The 14,881-nt window shown below is 43.7% G+C and overlaps 2 protein-coding genes and 1 long non-coding RNA gene across 3 annotated transcripts in view; 2 read left to right on the top strand and 1 right to left on the bottom strand.

The window, feature by feature from the left end:
• LOC140703738 (uncharacterized) overlaps nucleotides 1–14,881 on the top strand; it is a 120,967-nt gene that overhangs the window by 67,339 nt on the left and 38,747 nt on the right. The window lies entirely within an intron of this gene.
• On the bottom strand, nucleotides 2,025–6,235 carry LOC144587418 (uncharacterized). Its single transcript, XR_013542572.1, has 2 exons — nucleotides 5,922–6,235; nucleotides 2,025–5,866 (listed from the first exon to the last, which is right to left on the bottom strand). It is a non-coding gene; the product is annotated as an uncharacterized LOC144587418 (long non-coding RNA).
• Nucleotides 12,772–14,881, top strand: part of LOC110071056 (uncharacterized) — a 157,237-nt gene continuing 155,127 nt past the window's right edge. The window contains exon 1 of the mRNA XM_078387607.1: nucleotides 12,772–12,932. The gene's annotated coding sequence lies outside the window, so the exon portion shown is untranslated. The remainder of the gene's footprint in view (nucleotides 12,933–14,881) is intronic.

Genomic DNA, 14,881 nt, shown 5'->3' with positions numbered 1-14,881 from the left:
TGTAGATACAGCTTCTTGTGCATTTGCCTTTTTCGTATCTGTCTCCTTCCATAGATAAGGATTTGTTTTCTCTGTTTTCCTGACTTTAATTGTTACTTTAAAGCAGCACAAACGTTCTGTCTCATCAAGCAGAATGCATGTGCTTTTAGTCTTTTTTCTGATCCTATTTGCTTGTCATGAAATGTTTCATTAGTCTGTAAAATGTTTCACAGAATGTTTTGTATCCCAATGACACAGGCAAAGACATTGTAGTTGGCAAATGGATGTCACACAAGTCCAGGGTTTTGTCTAAATTACATTTGACTGTGGATACATTTTCTGGGTTTAATTTGGCTACTCCTCTTCATGGAGAAACTGCAAGACATGTCATTCAACAGTACATTTGGTACATTTGCTGTAATAGGCCGTCCTAAGACTCTGAAACTGGACAATGGACCTGCCTATATATCATCTGCCTTTCAAGAATTTTGTGTTCAATGGAGACTCTCACTGAAGCATGGGATTCCTTTTAATTCCACAGGGCAAGCAATTGTGGAAAGAGCACATTTAACCCTTAAATCTCTTTTGCAGAAGCAAACCTCAAGCAGAGGGGTCTCTGGAGAGATGTTCCTATGGGTGTTGCAAAAGTTCTGTATACTTTAAATTTTCTGCTTTTTCCTCATTAACAGGGTTCACAACTCAAGTCAAAGTTCATTTCAGGTCAGAAGAGCAACTTCCTCGACCACCTAAGGGACCAGTTCCATTGATCACCTGGGGACGAGGATACGCTGCAGTCGCACTGGACAAAGAAGCTATTTGGATCCTGGCAAGGCATGGCATGGATCTCTGCAATCAAACTCTTAGGACTGCTTGAACTATTCTTAGTTCCACGTATTTCTGCTCCAGGCATTCAGTGCAATTCTTGGGTGCAACATGCTCAGTATATTTATATGTTCATGGACAGAATGTTTCTCTTTTATATGAATCTCCTATAGCTATGGGTTCCATGAGCTCATTGCTTGCTCTTATCGATAATCCCACATTAATTCTTGCTCCTTTACACAGTATTTCAAAACTTGGTCAAACTGAACTTCTTTTCCATGCCGTTCCTCCTAATTTTAATATGTTTAAAATTAGGTGGTTTCAATTTACGCACCACACTCACGGTTTGTGTTTCTGTTGTACTCATACAGGGAACTGGAATGCCAAGGTTCCAGGTTTTGCTCAGTCTGAACAATGTAAAAAAGTTTTAAAGAATTATACTACCTGTGACAATGAATTTTGGCTCTCAGCACAACAAGGAGGCAAATTTGGTTATTTGAATGCCTCCCTTAATCCCAATGGCCTAGAACATTCCACATTGGGAGATATCTATCCTAATTTTCCTTTCATGCAGGCTAACTTTACAGGATCAGGCTCAATCTGTGGTCACGTTTCTAAAAGATCCAAATTTATGATTCTTTTTTGATCAATATGATTCTAGCGTGTGTGTTGGCATAGGGTTTTTAAGGATGGAATAATAGTGGGCACCCAAATGTTATTACTGGTGTGCTCACATTAGGTTCATATCCAGGCATTCCTGCACAAGAACAGGCATAGCATTTAGGGTCTGACTTGTTGCCTGGAAAAAACAATGTTACTACAAAAATTATGGTAGATCTGCAGAGTGAAATAGACCAGTTAAAGCAGCTTTCAGTTAAAGCATCGCTATTTGCTTGCACATACTCATACAGGTTTTTATAATGTGATAAATACTCAAAATATTATTTGCTTGCATAATTTGCAGCATTCTATTGAGCATAAATTAGCTGATTTGAGTGATACCATTATTACCAATAATATTAACACTTCCCTATGGGATGGCTTTGCATACTGCTAATGTATGGTATTGTTTTACTGAAAATTTGTATTTGCCTTATGTTTGTTTTATACAATGTATTCCTTCATTGATTAATGTTTTCACTAAGTGATGTCAAAAATCTGTACAATCACTGTCTTTATCTGCTAAGCAAATGTATCATATCTAATATCATGTGTTACTTTCTAGAGCAGATGAGGGTTTTTATGATGAGGCTGATGCACAACATACGGTTTGGATGACATGGATGTTCCCCTCCGTCAATGAAGAGATTTGGGACTCAGAAGCCATCAGGAGTATTACTGGCAGCATTTTGCTTATCCAAAATAAAATAAAAATGGAGGGAATGTGGGAAGTTTTAGTGGGAAGTTTTAGCCTAAAGGTCCATCTTGTGGCAGTTAAGGGATGCAACACTGGTGTTTAGCATAATCAAGCTATTGTAGTATAAAGATGCATTGTTCTATGATTCTCTCTCTGCGCATGTGTGGAATGTCCTAAAACAGATTGTTACTCAATGCCTCTTTGGCTAAAATCTTTTCTTTATGCTAAAAAATGCTAATGATGGTACTGAATAAAAAGACATGCCTCCGGAGAAGAAGGTAGACATTTTGGAGACATTTTTACAGGCAGACATCTTCTTCACTGGTGATATGCCTCATAACTAAAGACTGTAGTCTGTCTTCATTCTATCAGAGATCTCTCCCTGGTTTTCATGCAACTGCTACTTGGGCTGGCTTCCAAGTGGCGGTTCCCTGGGGATTTTCCCCACATGTATCACTCTGAAATTTGCATGCCCCAGCCTTCTATGCAACAGATGTGCACATTGGTCAGATAGAGTACATTTCTAACTAAATTTGCCACTTTGTTCTCCTTCAGTACATATAAATTATTTTCTAGTTTTACTGTGGCATAAATCTCATTCCCTTTCTTAATTGTACATGTGCTGTTAGCAAAAACCACTGTATAGCCTTCTTTATCCAGCTTAGAGATGCTGAGTATGTTACATTCGAGATTAGGCACAAACAAAACATTTTAAAGCTCTTTTCTCAAACCTGGCACAAATACATTTCCTTCTCCAGTCACATGAGAACGTTCTCCATTTGACAAACTGATGAAGCTGTGTTCTGAAGCTCCTAAAAAAGAAAACAATCTCTTATCATTAGTTAAATGATTAACTGCTCCACTGTCCAGGATCCAGCTTGCTGTGACCTTGTTCTTATCTTTATCTGCCTGCACAAGAAAAGTACTCCCTTTTTTCTCAGTATTATTTCTCCTGCTGGAGGCTTGTACGCAGTCCCTCTGAAAATGCCTTTCAGAGTTACAAATGAAACAGCGTTTCACTACAAACGCCTTGTTTTCTTGTTCTCCCTTCCTGAAATCAGTCCCCCTTCATTGTGGGCTGAATTGTCTCCTTCTCTCTGGGCTGTCACGTTTCCTTCATTGTGGGATGGCTTGTCTCATTTTATCTTCTGACCTTTATGTCTTTTTCTTGCTTCCTCAAGAAGCCTGCCTGTAATGTACTGAAGATTTAAGTCTCTTTCTGGCATAGATTCAAGGCTTGTGACTAGCACGTCATAGCTTTCTGGCAGACTACTCAAAATAATATACGCTTTATGCGTCTCAGTAAATTCCATATTTCTGTTGAAGTTCATTAAACTATTTTTCAACTTTTGCAAGTGATGGGACATGCTTTCACCTTCTTCTAGCTTAGCCTTATACAGCTTTCTGGTTAAGGATACTTTCGTCCCTGCAGAATCCTGAACATAAATTCGTTTCAGCGTGTCCCAGCATTCTTTTGCTGAAGTCAGTCCACTTACGTGAGTCAGTTGGCTGTCTTCCAGGCAAAGAATTATTGTAGATAAAGCTTTCTCATTTTTCCTTTGTTCCTCCTCATCTGGGTCATCAGGGGGATTGCATACTATCTCCCACAATTCCTCCCATCTCAGGAACATCTCAGCTTTCACTGACCATGTATGGTAGTTATTTTCATTCAGTCTGGTCACAGTAAAACCTCCCATACTCCCAAATGCCTGCATCTTGCTGCTTTTCTCTTGATCCTCTCTTTTTCTTCCACTCCTGGGCTCTAAATGGCAGAACTCTCACTTCCCTGGACTCTCTCTTGCCTCTCAGGTACCCACTGGTACTCACCGCCTTCCTTGACATAACGCAGGTATTGCAGGGCGTAGCGCTGGGCCGATAACCTGTCAGCTTTCTTAGCGGAAATCACGGTTTTAGCAGAGTAATTGGCAGTTCAGGCAGTCCAGGAATAACTCACACATAGTCCAGCAGCATTTCTTTCAGCAACATGTATTTACAGCAGTATTTACACCAGTCTGGCAGCATAACGAGTAAATGTGATCTTCATGCAGGAGAAGATACAACTAACTGTACAATCGCAAGCAGATGGATTGAGGCCTGTGCCATAAGTAACATTTTTGCTCCCACTATTGCACGTATAGTTGTAGATTTGTGCTCACGCATAGGGATACTTTCTCAAATAATTTGTGATCAAGCTGGTGCTTTTAAAAGTGAACTGATGAGGAAGATCTGTGAGATAAGTGGAATAAAAATCTCTATTAGCACATCTTATCATCCAGAATCTCATGGAATGATCGAGAGAGGTCAGCAAACTTTGCAAGAATATGGGAACATTTGGGATGAACTTTTGCCTTTTGCCTTGTTTACTTATCGTAGTGCACCACATGCTTCTTTGGGAAAATATTCTCCAAGCGAGATTGTTTTTGGGAGAAATCTACAAGGACCTTTGGATTTGTTGAAATCTGATTGGGAAGGAGTTGTAAAAAGCAGTACTGTTCCAGTTGCAGATTTTGTTAGAAAAGTTCAAGAGAAAATGTTAGTTGTCAACTGGCTAAGGAAAATTTGTTAAAAGCTCAAACTAAATAAAAGTTTTTCCATGACAAGAAAGCCAGACACAGGGAATTTGCTGTTGGTGATTTGGTGCTTGCTCTGAACCCACTCAGACTTTCCAAGCTGGAAGTTGTCTGGGAAGGTCCAGGAGAAATTCTTCAAAAACTGGGAAATGTCAATTACCTTGTCAAAATGTTGAATTTTGGGAAGAAACCTGTTATGTATCACGCCAATAGTTTGAAATTGTATAGAGACAGATCTGCAATGGTTTTTCAATGTCATGCTGCATGTTTTCAATCTGAACATGAACCTGTTGATATGTTGACTGAATTGCAAAATGCAGGTACATGGTCTGACAGCATTGTTTTGACAGGTACCACAGATCAAAAATAAAAACCTTTTCACATTTTAGAGCAATTCAAAGATGTTTTTTCAGACAAACCTGTTTATACCAATTTGGTGGGTTCTGCTGAACAAGAGATAGCTGACTGTTGAAACATGACAGTGTTGAAATATTTCATTGTTCCTGTGTACTCAGAGTAATTACTGTTTTTGTATTAACTAACATGACTATGTCTATTTTTCAGATAGTGTAAGTGCTTAACCAAAAAGAATGTATTGATTTGCTGCTATTAGAATGTTTTCTACCTCAGTGCTTTGCTAGAATAAGTGCAATTTTGAATGTACTAATGTTAATCATTAGTATTTACTTTATCTAACCAATTAATTACTTTTAGTTACTGTAATTAGTTACCAAAATAAGAACAGAATTACTGTTCTGGATTTTGGGGCTCCCGGTGGTGGCATGTGATGATATAGGTTATGGAAGCTAGAATGTAATTTCTAAATGGGATTTGTAGTCATAGAATTAGCCAGAAGGAATCCATCTTAAGTCTGTCATTTTTACTGGAAGTCTCTAGATGATGTTTTCTTCACAGTAGCTAGCAATGTTATCTAGTAACTAGGAGACAGAAGACCTACTGGAGTCTAAACATTCCAGCAGAGAAAAGTAAACAACACCTGCAGTTCAATGAGAAAGAAAGGCGTAGAGAGTCAACTTTTTCTTCGTCCAGATTGGTTGTCGATGCTGGAGAAGAAGAAAGGGGGTTTCCAGCACGAGAGAAGAAAATGGATTGCTGAGACAGAGAGAGGGACTTTTACCTGATGGATTTTTAGAGGGACTTTTACCTGATGGATTTTTAAAGAGGACTTTTGCCTGATGGATTTTTAAAGAGGACTTTTGCCTGATGGATTTTTAGAGGGACTTGTGTGGTTTCTATGGACTATGGATTTTTAGATGGACTTTGGAGTTCCTGAAATTCATTAGGATGTAGTTCTTAAAAGTAGTCTAGAGGGGAGGCATCACCTTTCCTAATTTTTCTTAGATAACAATTTTATTGTTTTATTTTTCTAGCTGGAATTTGCTAGATTTCTAATTGCTTAGAGATGGAAATGATGTTGATTGTTATGCTTTTCCAATAAACTGAATTCTTCTAAATCTTTATTTTTCTAATAAAACAATTATATTATAGAACTTATGTTTGATCTCTTGAACAGATAACCTGCTACCATTACTTATATTGATTTCTTTAGGCCACGGAACTAAGCTACCTTGAGTCCAATATTTTCTTGAGTTCTGGGAGATCTAAATGACTCTGAGACTCATGATTATATTTTGGTTTTTCAATGGTTTTTAATTGGGAATAGACTTGGGAAAGGAGTGTAGTGGGACTGCCTGGATGGGACAAGAACTCATCTCATCTCAAATAGGAGTACACTAAAATCTGGAACCTCTCTATTTCAGATGTCTGATTCTTTTAGGAGAATGGGCAAGCTTACAGTTCCATGTCTGACTTCTTGAAGAAGCAAAGCCGTGCATCAGGGCTCTTCCGGGGCTGGCTGTCCCACGACGGTTTCCCCGCAGGGAAGGGGTGCTGCTCTCCTGCAAGGGGCGCTGTGGGAAGGGTTAGCATGAAGGCCACATGCCCACCAGCAAGCGCTATATGCCCCCCATGCAGGGGGATAGAGATCTGTGTCCGCGGCCCAGTTCCAGCAAACCCACAAACTGGCACTGGGCTGCAGACCAGGGGTTGATGATCCCTGGTCTAGAGAACATGGTAGCTGCTTTGTCAATGCATTTATCCAGGGAGAGATCATTGAGCCAAGGTACACAAAGTCATGAACAACCTCCAATTCTTGCGTAGAGATGGTAATAGAGGAAGGTGAGTGTAAGCAGCCCCGTATCTCCAAAGAGATTTATGGGGGTGCTGGAAATTGGGACGACTAAGAAAACCAGACAAACCTCTAACTGCTGAGCAGAGCCAATTGAACTCAGCCAAGTTCTGTCTAAATTTTCTTACTCAGAGGCCAATCTCCTTATTAAGAAAGCAACACAGTCATAACCATGAGATATACTCAGAATGATTTGGCTCTGAAAGTTTGGTAGCAAACCCACGTGGCCAATTAGACATTCAGCTAGTCTGTTCAAGAAACAATGCTTCTAGTTAGAAATCAATCATTACTGTTTTATTAAAAAGAATTACTTTAGAAAAGGTTTCAGTTGATAGTAAATTAAGTCAGTAGGTACATTTTCATTGAAGACTAACGGAACACACCACTCCCCCCACTCCAGCTAAAAAAAATAAAGAAATGAAACTATGCTAACTAACAAAAAGCATAAATCATCCATCTCACGTGTCTTGGGTCTTCAAAGGCTGATGCTAGATGAAAACCAGTCCATTATGGGAAAAGCACGTGTCTGCCCCTTTCTCAGGCAAACTCCATCTTTCTTCTCCTTCTCCTCACTCTTCTTCTTCCCAGAATGCCTCCTGGGTCTTGTTGTCCCGCCTAACTTTCTCAGGGAGCTTCAGTTGTTATCATTCTTTGTGGCAGAATTATTTTGACTACGAAACTCTCTGCTCTCTACTCATCTTAGCAAGGAGATAACCAGAGAGCGAAGCTTCTCTGAAACAGCATATAAAACTTTCCTACTACAGAACAGACTTTAAATCAAAATGGATGCTATTGGGACAATCTTAGTACTACATATCCCATTCTAATACACATAAAAACACAAATCATCACACACCTTGGTCCATGACTTGTGTTTTCTTCAGGCTGATTGTTAATCCAAAATCTTGGCAGGCCTTGCTAAAATGACTCATAAGTTGTTGGGGGTCTTCAGCAGAATGGGCAACAACAGCTGCATCATCGGTGAAGAGGAAGTCCCACATGCATTTCAGATGGATTTTGGTCTTTGCTCTCAATCTAGAGAGATTAAAGAGCTTTCCATCTGATCTAGTCCAAACAAAAAACCTAAGTCTCTGTTAAATGGTTGTTGCGGGTTTTTCGGGCTCTTTGGCCGTGTTCTGAAGGTTGTTCTTCCTAACATTTTGCCAGTCTCTGTGACGGCATCTTGAGAGGACAGCACTCCGTGCTCTGGGGCAGTTTGTTTGGGAGTTGAATCAGACATCTCTGTTAAATATTGACACAGTATTTATGCTGTTATCCTAACATTGCTAATTTTTGTGGCTCTGATTTTGTGATTTCTGACATCTGCAACTGCTTCAGAGCAGTGGTCTCCAATCTTGGGCCTCTAGATCAGTGGTTCTTAACCTTGGGTAACCCAGGTGTTCTTGGACTGCAAATCCCAGAAGCCCCAAATACTATAGCTGGTGGAGAAGGCTTCTGGGAACTGCAGTCCAAGAACAACTGGGTTACCAAAGGTTAAGAACCACTGTTCTAGATGTTCTTGGACTACAACTCCCAGAAACATTCACCACCACCTCTGCTGGCCAGGATTTCTTTCGTGGACACATCCACTTTCTCAGACACATGGAAACATGATGAAGTGTAGAATGAAATATACATTTAATAAGCAGACTATTCCAGATATTCATTGGCTTTTCGGTAATGGTAGACCTACATGCAGTTATTTATGGTCTTTATTTATTTTAGGGTACTGTTGTAAACATTCCTCCCAGAAACAACGATACCACATGTTTTTGATAAAAACATGGGGATGGACACTTGGCACTTTAAAAAGTATCTGCTTCTCTGGTCTGTGGTCTTTTCTGATCTGTGATCTGTGGCATCTAGCCTCTCTGGAATCTCTGGAATCTGGGCCCAGAACCTGTTGCTGAGCTTTGAATTTTTTGTTCAACTTCACAGTAGATGTTCAGGCATTCACAGAGTATAATAGCTGCTAATTTATCCTTCTCTCATTTACTGTCACTTACAGTCTCAGTGACTCACTATGAATACATTACTAATATTAAGATGTTTCATTTATCAACAACAAACTAATAAGAAACATGACTGTATTTAATCCACTCTGCTACTTGTGGCATTTCACAGACTTTTTTTTTACCATTTAACCATTTTACCATTTAACCACCACCAACTGATATTAAAGCAAAGCAAAGCAAAGCAAAGTGCACTGCTTATATACCGCCCCATAGCGCTTCAAGCACTCCCTGGGTGGTTTACAAGTTATTTATGCAGGCTACACATTGCCCCCCCCCCCAGCAAGCTGGGTACTCATTTTACCAACCTCGGAAGGATAGAACGCTGAGTCAACCTTGAGCTGCTACCTGGGATTGAACCCCAGGTCGTGAGCACAGTTTTGGCTGCAGTACGGCGATTTAACCACTGCACCGCAAGGCTCTTCTTAATATTAACAGATTTTTCAGATTAGGATCCGTCAGTCTTGAGAGACTATGGTGATGTGCTCTGTATGGAGGACTTGGAACAGCATCTAGTGTGGCTGAGAAGGCCAATTTGCGAGTGACCATCCCTTCCAAACTGAATACAAATACAATCTGTCCCCTGTCCAGCTCGCTGATTTGGCTGGTTTGGGGACTGCCTCCTTGCCTCGGCCTGCTGGACAAGGGTCTTTTCAAAATCGGAGAGGCCATGATGCAACACCTGCCTCCAGGCTGAACGTTCAGATATCAGGGTTTCCCATTTGTTGATGTCCATTCCTAAGGCCTTCAGATATTAACAGGTGGGTTTCTCTTTGAATTCAGGACCATGGAGGGAACTATTGATTAATGCTGGACAGGTTGACAGCTACTCCCAGCCTAGAAACCCTCACAGACAAAGAAGCTGGAAAACAGCAAATAAGGTTTTAAAAAACTCCAACTGTTTATTCAGAATTGCAATCCCCTTCATCTCATGATTTGTACGTTTTTTTAAATACATGCAGATGGGGACTTGCCTCCATCTTTCCAATCCAGAGACCTGCCTTGGTTCCATTTTGTTGAGTTGTGCAGCTGTTTTCTCAATCAGCACACGGTGATCTGCCCAAAGATCTGAGATTTTAGATCAGACACACGAAAGAAGCGAAAACAAGTGTCAGGAACCAAACGTCAAGAGAGTGCTACTGTCTATTTCAAATTCTTTCCCTCCTAAAAGGGTCAGAGAAAGTCATTCCAGATACAGTATAAGGAGAAAGCGTCGAGGATCACCCTCAGGATTTGCCCTTCTGCCTCTTCTCTCGATGGGTGGCTTTCTGTTCCTGAGATTAAAGTGTTTGGAAGGGCTCACTTACTGTTTCAAGGAGGGAATCTCCTTTTCTGGCCCAGCATTCCCTCTCTTTCTACACCAGTGGTTCTGAACCAGGGGTCCCCAGATCTTCCTGGACTGAAACTGCCAGAAGCCTTCACAACTCCCTGTGCTGGCCGGGATTTCTTAGAGTTGTAGTCCAGAAACCTCTGGGGACCCAAGGTTGGGATGCATTGTTCTAAACTGACACTTGACAAGCACAACCCCTTCAGAATCCCCCCCCAATCATAATTGACTTGATGGCACATGATGATGATGATAGTGATCAATTTCAGGAAATTCCCCTTAAGATAGACAGCAAGTAGGTTGTGGTTTTTGCAAGGAGAAGATGATTGAAAAATGCTATTATTGCAAATAATGATTATATACTCTTAGTTAATGATCCCACTGACTCGAGTGGTTTTTGAGGAAGTCTTGAGAAACTAGATAGGAGGAAACGGATAAAGGGGATCCTATGGTAAGTAACTGAGCCAAGCAGAAGAGGAGGAAACTGTAAGAAAGAGGACGGGGGGTTGTTGGGAAAAGAGGAACACAGACCAAAAACAGGTGAAAATAAATAGTCTGGAGTCTAAATAAAGAAGGGAGTGGGAGATGTAAACAGGGGTGTGAATTCACATGATAGGTTTGGGCAGCTGCACACTTTGGAGTACCTGCTACTTGGGAAACAAGGGAGGGACCCTGCGGCTGGGAAGAAGGAAGAAACATCGAGCTCTCTGTCTTGATCGGTGTGCCTACCTGGTTAGGACACCGGCTTTCGCAAAAGTGCTTTTTAATAAAGGAGAGCTGCTTGAATTCGTGGTTGTGTGATGGCAGTTTGTTGAGCAGGACCGTGAGCGTTCCTCACCACCTGTTTCCTTAGAAACGCAATGTGAGGATGCTACTACTAAAACGGTCTCTCTGTCTTTGTAGCCTGCATTTTGCTACAGCTCCCAAGGCTGGAACTTGGAATTTTTGGATGAGCTGACTCACTGAATTCCCCAAGGATTCAAGGGGCCTCCTCGAGTGCACCTTACAACACTAAGGAACAGGATTTTGGCCTGGGAGTGTAACCACACACCTGCCCCCCCATCTGATGGGTTTCCCGCTGGGGCTGGTGACGGATCCCTGCTTGGACCAAATTCTAGGGCCAGTGCGAAGGAGTGGTAGGAATTGAGGAAAAAGGAGTGAGCGAGCTGTCCCCTCAGACTGCAGAAACTAAAGAGCAAGAGGAGATAGCAGAGGGTGGAACAGAAGGGGGGGAAGGCCTGAACTTTAAGGAAGAGAGAGAGGTGGGCTCAAAGGGGAAAGAAAGGAGGGTAGACGTTTTCCTAACCGGGGAGGAGAAAAAAGGCACGGAGAAGGTGGAGCAACTGTCAGCTTGGGAAGACGAAGAGGAAGGAGAAGGCAAGGAATCACAAGTATATAGAGTAAATATATACAACTAATTGCAACTAATTTAGCTGATGTGGTGCTTGAGGAGACTCTTGAGAGCACCTGATGTAGACCTGGAGGAGACTCTTGAGATGTATTTGCGAAGGTTTTCACAGCCGGGATCTAATGGTTGTTGTGGGTTTTTCGGGCTCTTTCGCCGAGTTCTGAAGGTTGTTCTTCCTCACGTTTCGCCAGTCTCTGTGGCTGGCATCTTCAGAGGACAGCACTCTGTGCTCTGGTGTAGTTGGCTTGGGAGTTGAGAAATAAAACCAGTCTGTCCCCCACCACCTTCTCCCTGTGATTGAGCTTGCTGGGGTTGTGAGCTGCTAATATTTTAAATTTCATATAAAAGGTCCATTGCAATTTTATTATTTTGATGTCATTCCTTAGATTCCTTAGCAGTGTTAGAAACAAATTGATCTACTTTTGGAGATAGAAGTCAAAATATTGGAAAAAGAATTTGAGATGTTTCTCGTTGTGTGTTTAGATTATCGTTAATCGTTATACATTATGCTGCGGTAAAACACTGAGAGTAGCGCTCAGCACCAAGTCAGCAGTATAGAGATGCATGTAAGGAATAAACACATTTTCAAAAAACTAAGGCATGAATGTTGTGCCCTATTTTAACTTTGGTGCCTCTGACAGACTTTGCTGACAGGAACTCTGTCTTGTCTGAGGGTTTTGTTCCACTAGAAGTGGGGAAAGTTGATCTTCTCGGGCAGGGGAGTCCTGGCCTCTGGAGGTCCTCCTGTTTCAGTGGAGAAGAAGTCCAGCGGCCAGGATTGAAGGGCCCGATCAAGGCCCTCCCAGTATTTCCTTCGCCAAACTGGTCTGCGCTGGGCCGAGTAGGACCCTTGAAGGAAGAGGCGGTCGAGGTTTTGACCTTGTAACGCAGTTGGAATTCTATTCACGAAAAAAAAGAGAGAAATGTGTGGTAATAAAGGCCAAACGGAGCAGATGGAATGAATGAGGGGAAAGTGAAGTCTCCTGCTCTGCAGGCAGATGATGGAAGGAGCTGATGTGATGTCATTTCTCTTCTCTCCTCTCCCCTCCTCCGTTCGTGGAGGAGGGGGAAGGAAAGGAACCTAGAGCTACGAACGCGAAGAGCCCCTCCCCTTGACGCCCTTTGAACGGGAGCCGGAAGAAGCGGGGATCCTGCAGCGCCTGCCTCTTCCCCTTCGGCCCAAGAAAGGCGCCTGGAGGAGAGAAGCGGGGCTTTTGGGGCGCCTCCCGGATCGGGACCTGGACGGAGGTGGGCGCTGGAGGGGGGGCAGATCGGAGGTGTGGTGGGGTGTTAATATTTGCAGGGGTAGAAAGAGAGCCAGCGCCCATGTCTGGGGAGGGGGGGGAGCGGCTTCTCCCGGCATTGTCGATGGTGCCCGGTTGGGCTTTGTCTTGCTCGACCTTCCTGCAAGGCAGTTTTTTCCTCTGGGTCTCCTCGGGAGGGAGGGGGAGGGGGATCAAAGGAGGGGGAGGATCTCTGGGGTCGATATCTCACTCCTAGATGCAGGGAGACCAACCCCCCCTGCAAGTTCCTAGGGCTTCAATACCGTGTGTGTGTGTGTGTGTGTGTGTGTGTGTGTGTGTGTGTGTGTGTGTGTGTGTGTGTGTGTGTGTGTGTGTGTGTGTGTGTGTGTGTGTGTGTGTGTGTGTGTGTGTGTGTGTGTGTGTGTGTGTGTGTGTGTGTGTGTGTGTGTGTGTGTGTGTCGGGGGGGGGAGGAATAAGGATCCCCTGCCTTCCCTTGAGTCCCGCGAGCATCTGGTGGATGGAAACAAAGGAACGGGAGAGAAAGTCACTTGCCTCCCATCTCTCCCACCGCCTCCCTCTAAAGACGAAGGAAACCCCCTCCCTCCTTTAAAAGGACAAAAGTCCCAGGTGGGGCTGGAGAGGCAAAGGGGGCGGCGATGGGGGGGGGGAAGAGGCGGGAGGTGGAGGACTTGGGGGGGCGGCAGGAGAAGTGGGGTTTGGGAGGGTGGGGGGTCCTCCCTGCACTTTCCTTCTGAGGGGGAACGTCTGCCAGACCTCTTGCTCTTTTCAGCACCCTCTGTGTGTGTGTGTGTGCCTCTCTCTCTCTCTCTCTCTCACACACACACACACACCACACACACACACACACACAGAGAGAGAGAGAGAGAGAGAGAGAGAGAGAGAGAGAGAGAGAGAGTGTTTTCCTGCTTTAACTGGCAGAGAGGAGGGCTAATGCAATCCATCCCAAGACGAGATCCTGAGCTGAGGATCAACTGCAGGACGATTTCTCTCCCTCGAGTTTCCTTGTGTTTCGTCTGAACTTTTTCTGAAGGAGAGAGAAGGTGGTGGATTTTCCTCCCAGGGATGTTTCCTAGCAGAGGTGGAAAGGGAGATCTCCCCAGGAAGGGTCTTCTCTTGGAAGTTTGCAAGGAAAAAAACTGTTCTGGTCTTTGGGTCCTGAAGGGACAATTTGGGGCCATCGGCTGTGCAAAAGACCTGCCCCTGGCTCCTTTTCCCTAGGAATTCCCCTTCCTGCCCCCAATTCGTGGCTCTCTATGGGGTGGAGTAAAGGGGGCTTTGGAAAGAGGCCTCAGGAGCTCCAGTCCTTCCACATGGAGGGCAGGAGGAAAGAAGGACCGGAAGGCAATCCGGCCTCTCCTTCTGGGGCGTTCCCTCTCCAGGCAGGTCTTTTGCAGAGTGAATGGCTCTGAAGGGTCCGTTCCAGACAAAATGGTCGTGAAATGCTTTCTTTTACAGCAGGGGCAGCTCCCACCAAGAACCCCTCCCTCAGTTGCCACCTTTCCCAGCTCCTGTGAGGTTTTCCTGCATTAACTGGCAGAGAGGAGGGCTAATCCAATCCATCTCAAGACGAGATCCTGAGCTGAGGATCAACTGCAGGACGACTCCTCTCCCTTGAGTTTCCCTTGTGTTGCGTCTGAACTTTTACCAAAAGGCAGGCAGGAAAGAGAAGGTGGTGGATTTTCCTCCCTGGGATGTTTCCTATCGGAGGCCGAAAGGGAGATCTCCCCAGGAAGGGTCTTCTCTTGGAAGTTGTTCTTCCTGCAAGGAAAAAACTGTTCTGGTCTTTGGGTCCTGAAGGGACAATTCAGGGCCATCGGCTGTGCAAAAGACCTGCCTCTCCTTCCTAGGGATTCTCCCTCCTGCCTCCAATTCATGGCTGTACATGGGGTGGAGCAAAGGGGGCTTTGGAAAGAGGCCGAAGGAGCTCCCGT

Source organism: Pogona vitticeps, chromosome 2 (genome assembly GCF_051106095.1).
Source record: "Pogona vitticeps strain Pit_001003342236 chromosome 2, PviZW2.1, whole genome shotgun sequence".
Classification (NCBI taxonomy): Eukaryota; Metazoa; Chordata; class Lepidosauria; order Squamata; family Agamidae; genus Pogona; species Pogona vitticeps.
Note: the sequence above shows the minus strand (reverse complement) of the source record. Positions and strands in the feature narration are given on the sequence as shown.